Below are 8,351 nucleotides of genomic sequence, written 5' to 3'. Positions count from 1 at the left end.
GCATTAAGAACATAAAGAAATGTATGTTTTATTTGTTTTTGTTAATGTGCTACCTGGCAGCAGAACTGAGAGTCCATAAGCCGTCATGAGCAAAGATGGCAGATTCATATCATGTTGCCTATAATTTCAGGATTGTCTCTGAAGTATTTTCTCATGCTCACAGCCTAGTGTGACCAAAATGAAAGTGTAGAAAAGTATTCGATAATTAGAAACAGATATGCACATTCTTATGGAAACCAATGACTTTTAGAGGTGTACGTGACCAATGCAGGGTGTGGATGTGGCATCTTCATATACATGAATGCTTGAATAATGTTCAAAGCGGCTTCCCTATAGACCGGTGAATTTCTCTTCACATTTCTAATTGACTGTGACCAGTGTTAATTTTGTTCTTCTAATTTCAAGCAAGCTTGCTGAGCAGTACCTAAAGCAACCTGAGCGGAAACACCTCATGTACTGACCTGAGTGTTCATTGCATGGTTAGTTCACCCCAAAATGAAAATTCAGCTGTTTACGCTTAGGGTAAAGTGTGCGTATGCGTTTTGATACTCTCCAAAATGGCAGAAGACAGTAACTTGGGGGAGAAGAGTTGTTGAATAAAGTCGTTATTTTTGTTTTCTTAGTGCACAAAAAATATTCTCGAATAGCTTCGCAAAACTCAATCTGAGCCACTGATGTCACATGGACTGTTTTACCGATGTCCTTACTACGTTTCGGGCCCTGGAAACATAACAATTGCATTGCTCTCAACAGAGGGTCAGTATGGAGCCCAGCAGGAAAAAATAGTAGGCTCCCTCAATTTGCTAAATCGTGCACACGATTTATAAATCGAGAGAACAAATTAGTAAATCGTGAGCACAATTTAGCAAATTGAGGGAACGAATTAGTAAATTGAGGGAACAAATTAGTAAATTGTGTGCACGATTTAGCAAATCGAGGGAACAAATTAGTAAATCGTGCACTCGATTTATTTATTTTTTCTTGCATGTCATGTAGGCTCCGTAGGTCAGAGAGCTCTCAGATTTCATCAACAATATCTTAATTTGTGTTCCGAAGGTGAACGAAGGTCTTACGGGTTTGGAATGACATGATGCATGAGGTGAATAATTAATGACAGAATTTTAATTTTGGGGTGAACTAACCCTTTAAAACTATCTAACAAAAAGTTCACATTTTGTTAGCAACCCTTTTTGTTTGCAAACACACATATTTGGGGAGAACTGACTGTGGCTGAACAGAACACCCTCTGCAATTAATTGTTAATGTTTCAAAATTATTTTGCACAATTAAATTCATTTTTTCTGAAGAGACACACCTGTGGCAAATCAGAGAGATGTGACCTCCTCAATCAAATACTGATATTCAGTATATGGCTGTAATATTTAATGGCTGTGATTATGCTCTTGTTAATTGTAATGGCAGTTACAAGCAAATGATTATCACAGAAAATGTACACAAGTGCACAAGTCGAAAAGGCCACTTTTTTATTTTTTATTATTTTTGAAAACAGCAGACATGCAGATAATTTGCTGGGAACACAGTGATATAAATTAACTGATTTGATCCAGGAGAAATTGTAACGCTACAGTCTCTATTCTGCTGTCTTCAGGGTTTCAAATAGTGTTTCAAAAACAAAAAAGGCAGCAAATTCACCTGTTAGATTTTTTTTCTCTCTCTCATCTTAGCACTGAATAGTTAATTGTATCGCCACTGACTCATCTCGTTCATTGTCATTTCAGTGGAACCGTGATTTCTAAATGCATTCACAACGAAGATGAAGTTTGCCATTGTCTTTCATTCTGTCTAGAAGGGTGCAGCATACAGTACATAAGCAACAGCAGAAACTAATGGCATGCATTAACCTAATGTATCAGTACAAAGAAATATTTCATTCTCTGAAAACATTAGTGAGTCATTGCTCATCCTCAAGTCAGTCACATCCAAAAAAGTGATAATAATAAGAAGAACTGTGAGTTTTAGTCAGTATATTAGTGAAAAAAGTAGGGGAAATTCAATTGCCTGGATGATATAAAGAAGACAAGGGGGCCAAATAGGGGACAAAATACTGGACTTTAAGGTACACCTTTGGTTGGTTCATGTTACAGAAATGTCTCTTCCAAGACATTGTGTATATTAGGAGGACAAGGGGGCTGAATAGCAAACCTTGAGGTACACCATTGGTTGGTTCATGTGACAGAAGGGTCTCCTCTGTTATATTGTATATATTAAGACCAGGGGGCCAAATACCAAATTTTGCGATACACCATTGATTGGTTCATGTGAAATGTCTGCTCCAAGATGTTGGATATATTAATATCCAAATACTGAACCCTGAAGTGCACCATTATTTGTTTCATGTGATAGAAGGGTCTCCTCAATTATGTATTTATTAAGAGGAAGAGGGGGCCAAATACAGAACCTTGAGGTACTTCATTGGTTGGTTCATGTGACAGAAGGGTTCTCTACCAAGACGTTGTGAATATTTAGAAGACGAGGGGACCATTTAATTGTGAAATAAAATCGTTATCTGTGATTTAAGTTCTTAGGTAGTGACACATATTGTCATGTTTATAGTTTATAGTGTTTTATTCCGCTTATAGCTAACTAACATTTAGGTTATGTTTTGTAGCTTATCTAATATGTAGAAGATAAGTTATCTACATTATGCATAATAAAACTATAATACACATGATCTAATCCTAATGAAGTCTTGATCATGAGAAGACCTGATTTTGCAAACTAACAAATAAGTGGCTATTCAGAATTATAAGAATATAAATGAATGCCATGGCATTAGGTTTAATCTCTGCTGGAATTAAGGGGTCAATACAAACCTGTTAATTAAAAGATGGTGTTCAAATTTGGGCCATGTAGTGTCCATTTTTTTACTTTTTTTTTTAAAAACTTTTTTTTAAGAACAGGCTATTGTTTGTTTAGATTCTTTAGTGAATGTACAACGTTTGCGCGATGATACTGATAATGAAGCAAAGTTAAAGGTAAGTGATTAACAAAAGGCTGCATACCAGTGGAGGTTAAGTTTTTAATATGAGGCATAAATGTTATGTATGCTGCACTCTGAAAGCTATTTGCTGTTAATTACCATATATTAGAATATGAAAACAGTTCCTTTGGTTTGGAGGGTTGTATAATGTCTGCAAAGCTATCTTTCAAAAAGCATGTGGCAATGGATTTAACAGTTTAGCATTGATTAAAATTAAGCTTAGTTTATGGGATTTCCAGCAGTGAAGTATACATGTTTGAAAAAAGTTTGTCCCCAGATAGTGGGATTCAAATGATTTTATTGTTCACTGGCGAGTCACTGAGGTCGTAACAGATGGAAATACATAATTAATAGGCATTGGCTTAATGCATAAATTAATCTGTGTCAGTTTTCCTGTCATGACACCTACAGAGATTTTCACAATCCAATGAATTATGAATACAGAAAAAAACATGTCAAAATGAATTCATCAACCTAAACTGCAACCAAAAGAGTCAGAAGCATGCATATTAGTAAACATACTGTTATTTGCTATTTAACACAGGGTTTCAGAACAGTAATTCTAGCAAGAAAGACATGCATAAATGCAAATAAATAATGCTAACTATATTATTGTAAATAGTTTATGGCATATACTATTTGCATATATTTTGCCAGGAAGGCTGTAGGAAAGCATTTTGTAAGATCTTAACACATTCTGAAAATGTAATGGGAAAAGAAAATGGTTGCAGTCACCAGTCTTGAAAAGCATACATCCTCGACTACACTATTTATTTTTTTCTTGTTGAAGGTCTCGAGAGCTGCTTTTGTGGAAACAAAACATTTAAATTAGCATTTTCCATTCCTCGCAGAAAGGGTTTTGCTAGGAAAAAGGGCATTGTGCACATACCAATTCATTCATCAATTTCAGCATGTTGAAAGCCCTCAGGCAAACTAAAAAGCTTCTACTTTTAGATACGCAAGCTGCTAATACTGATTCAATATGAATAGAGAATTCCACGAAAAAAGGAGAAAAAAAAGTCTATTTATATTTTTTCTACGTGTTTTTCTATTTGCCTGTCTTCATGTCGAGAGCTCTTTGAGTTCTACAGATCAATGCTTTAAAAAACATCAAGAGGAATGACATTTATTAAATTAGCAAATGCAAGTGACTTAATGTGTGAAAAACTTGTTGCATCTTTCCCAATAAGACTCATGGCTGTATTAGATCAAAAGGGTGCTTCTACTAAATACTGAGCAAAGGGTCTGAATACTTAGGACCATGTGATATTTCAGTTTTTCTTTTTTAATAAATCTGCAAAAATGTCAACAATTCTGTGTTTTTCTGTCAATATGGGGTGCTGTGTGTACATTAATGAGGAAAAAAAATTAACTTAAATGATTTTAGCAAATGGCTGCAATATAACAAAGAGTGAAAAATTTCCGTACCCACTGTATATAAGGAACACAACAAGCAATTTGTAATAATATTAATAGCGCACAATAAGTAACACACAATGCCTAGTTTAAAATAGGAGCAATTAGTATACACAAGCTAAAGTGCAGGTGAATGCAAAAAAGAAGAGAAAGAATAATAAGATGTTTTCATATGTATGTATGAATAAATAAAGTCACATTAACACTGGCCGTATCAGGCCATATCAAGTTAAAATGCCAGTAGCTAACCAATCACAGCACATTTCATTTGATACAGGAACTATTCGAGCCGTTCATGACAGACTGGGGAGAGAGGTGTTGTAATAATGTAAAATATGTGAAAAAGAATGTGTTTTTCGAACAACCTAGTATGAGAGCCTGTTCCAGTACACCCCCAAAACAAAATCAAGACTTTGTAAAAGAGCATAATAGGACCCCTTTAAAAAAATACAGACATGGCGGATATGTGAGACCAATGGACAGGCAGAGAAATGAGTTTGAGTAATAAATAATATCTAACCTGATGAAAAAAAAAGTTATCTGAGTGATATTTCATCTGTAACAACACTACTGTGAACTTTTATAAAGATACGTTTGATCATTAACTTTTAAATGCGTCATTGCAGGGCTGCTAATTCTCACGCATTCAGCGTGAGAGTCGCGCATTTGACACATTTCTCAGGCTACGCGTCCATTTTCTCACACACACTAACTTGAAATTGTAAAAATGGGATATTGGCGAAACAGATTTGGTAAACGCTCCGGTGTGTATTTGTGTTTGCGCTCTGGAGAACATCAAACGTTTCTATTTAGAACGTGCTTTGTAGCATTGAGCAATGTAGCCAATCACAAACATATCTGTTGATTCTTGAACATCTGTGACTGGCATTCCGTTCAAATGAGTCAGAATTCACTCATGGCTAAATGCCAGATTTTGTTCTGCACGCTCGCGAATCCACTGCAACAGTTATTTTTTCTTCTTCATAATTTTATGATAGAAACGCAGTACCATCATGACGAAAACTACTAGGCATGTCCAGATTTCAGAGAAAACTTTGCTGAGAGGTGTTATCTATCTATATATATGTTTGTATAATGGGAGAAATGGGAGTAAACCTCCCACTCAGCCTGCTGTGGGAATTCTCACTCCAAGCTAAACTCAAAAGTTGGCAGCTCTGCATTATTGTCACGAATCTTGTCCGTGGCCCTCCGTCCGATTGCCACCAGAGGTCGCCCTTCCATTACATTGAGTGCGTTTACATGCACCCTCTCAATGTGATTATAATGAGATTTTGGCAATATTGCGATTAAACTTTACCTCATGTAAACGCAATACTTCAATTTAAATAATGTGATTAAACTCATAATCGCAGCAAGCATAATCATATTAACATAGGTGGCATACGCCGATTTTAATCGAAATATACAGGCATGTAAACATTCTCATCCAGAAACGGCGAGTAGAACGCGATGACAGCATAGGCAAACGAATTGCCATCACATTTCTATGGCACCAAAAAAGTATGGAATACAACCATACAAACGTGTTTTGAATTAAATAAATTAAAACACCGGCCAGTAACACACCTGCTCTTTCTGAGTCCATCATTTGTGCTGTGCAGTGGGGTATGTGAATAATGACAGTAAAAATAACCACAATTGTTAGTGAATAATAAGAATAATGTAAATTGCATGTAAACGGGAGTGAAAAGCTTTGCTCTTGACATGTAAACATCATGCGATTAAGTCCTTACTCTCATGATAGTCCCGTGACTGGCAGATCAATTTGCCTCTTCATTGCTCTCCAATACGGTAGGAAATTAAACAAAATGTGTATGATGTTTACTGTGACAAGATGATTTACTGGGCAGTCTAAACGGTGACAGAATGCATGTAACTGAGCAACAGAGCAGTCCTTTAAAGATGCAGTTATGACGAAGTAGTATTTCCCAAAGTTTGCATAACATTCCTTCAAGCGATTATCAAAACTTGTTTCTCGAAAAAAAGAGCCTGATATCCTTTATCTGTTCTGCTGTATGGCTATTTTCTGTTATTTCCATTATTGCATCTCAAAAAGTCCTCAAGTCTTAGGCCCAAGCCCATTTCTACCCCTTACACTTACCTGAAAGAGAATGTGTCTTTCTCTTCCCCTTGTTTAATTTACTTCATAAACAGTGATTTTATCCTCTCGTTGCTGGAAACGTAGCAATTCAGTAAAAGTTGCGGGGCAGTGTTGACAAGTTTCTTTGCTCCTGGGTTTGTGAGCTCTGCCATCTCTGAGATATATATGTGTGTGTGTGTATGTGTGTGTGTGTGTAAGCAGCGCATTAATATATAATTAAAGGCTCTAATGCACACCAGTATAGGTGTGTGTATTGTAGGAGCTAGACAACGTATGATGACATGTAATGGTATAGTAGTGGTGTCCCATTTCTTTGGGGAATATTTTCACCCCTACCCCTTGACACTCTGTTTCAAGGGACAAGGGGAAGAGTTAGGTGTAGGGGTAGGTGAAGGGATTGGACCTTAAAGTCGTGTGTAATAGTTACATACCATTTTTGTGTAGTGAATTTGAATGTAGGCCTATGCATGTCTGAAATATTCTTCCACAACCAGGCTTTTCACTTGCAGCATTAAAGTCCTCATTGCACTTTATTTCTGCTCGACTGCCTTTTTAGACACGAAGAAACATCATTTTATTTGCTTTTGTTTTTACATAACATCTAGAGGTGGAGTAATCTGAAATACATAATATAATTATAGATTAGTGCAGAAAAAGATGCATCCAAATAATTGTGAAATTTCCCACTTCTGACCAGTCACATGGTAAAGAAATCTTTGTGCACTCTTGCAAAACACTTCCTGTAAAGACAGATTGATTGTAGCCAGCTCTTTCCAGTTCTCTGTGCAATATACGTCAAACAGTCAGTGGATGGACTGAGACTAGGTGGAATGAAGACATACACTTTGGGATCTGCAATGACATTTCTCAGATAGGCTTGTCAATGTCCATCAGGATGATGGTGAGAGAAGGTCTTTGCTGAATGGGACCGCAAGTCCAGAGGCACAGCTTTATGGCCAAGTACCTGGAAGTCGAGACCTTGTGTGCACATGGACAACCATACACGTGTCTCAAATAATGCAGAGTGGATTAAACAGAGAATTAAAACAGACGATAGATGTTGCCTTTTCTTTAAAAAGGAACTTTGTGTCCTAACTTAATGCGATTCAACAAGATTCCAGCAGCAAGTAATTTATCTGTCCACAACAAATGCAACAGAATCAACTGGACATGACGATTTCAACATTATTCTCAGTTACTGACAGCTACAATATTTATATTGTAATTCACTTGTTTTGTTATGCAGACTTGAGAGTTTGAATGTTCTGGTTTACTTTAAGTTATTTTCAAGATCTGAGGTAAATTATCCATTGTCGCTTTCATTATGGCTGTTAAAGTTACCAACACTTAAAGGGGTCATATGATGCTATTTTAAAGATCCTTATTTTGTGTATTTGGTGTAACAGAATATGTTGACATGCTTTAATGTTAAAAAAAATTTTTATTTTTCAAATACTGTACATTATTGTAGGTCCTCTATGCCCCGCCTCTCTCAAACGCGTCGTTTTCAACAAAGCCCCCTCCTTTGACAAGCGCAGTCTGCTCTGATTGGCCAGCTGACCCATTGCATTGTGATTGGCCGAACACCACAAGCACGCGTCGGAAATGTAACGCCCCTTACCACAATCGCAGCTTCAGCTTTCAAAATAAATATCAAGACAGTTAATAATGTCGTTAGTTTTACCATCAGTTCAAGCCCGAAACGGCAACAGAGTCGCGTGACAGACACAGTGATGATGTAGTACACAAGCCGCGGTTAAGACCGCTGACGTGCTATGATTTCTGACAGACAGTTCACTCTCCTGTGATGTG

The sequence above is a fragment of the Sinocyclocheilus grahami genome, unplaced genomic scaffold (assembly GCF_001515645.1).
Source record: "Sinocyclocheilus grahami isolate Dianchi unplaced genomic scaffold, SAMN03320097.WGS_v1.1 scaffold1003.1, whole genome shotgun sequence".
Lineage (NCBI taxonomy): Eukaryota > Metazoa > Chordata > Actinopteri > Cypriniformes > Cyprinidae > Sinocyclocheilus > Sinocyclocheilus grahami.
The sequence above is the reverse complement of the archived record's forward strand: the minus strand, read 5'-3'. Positions refer to the sequence as shown.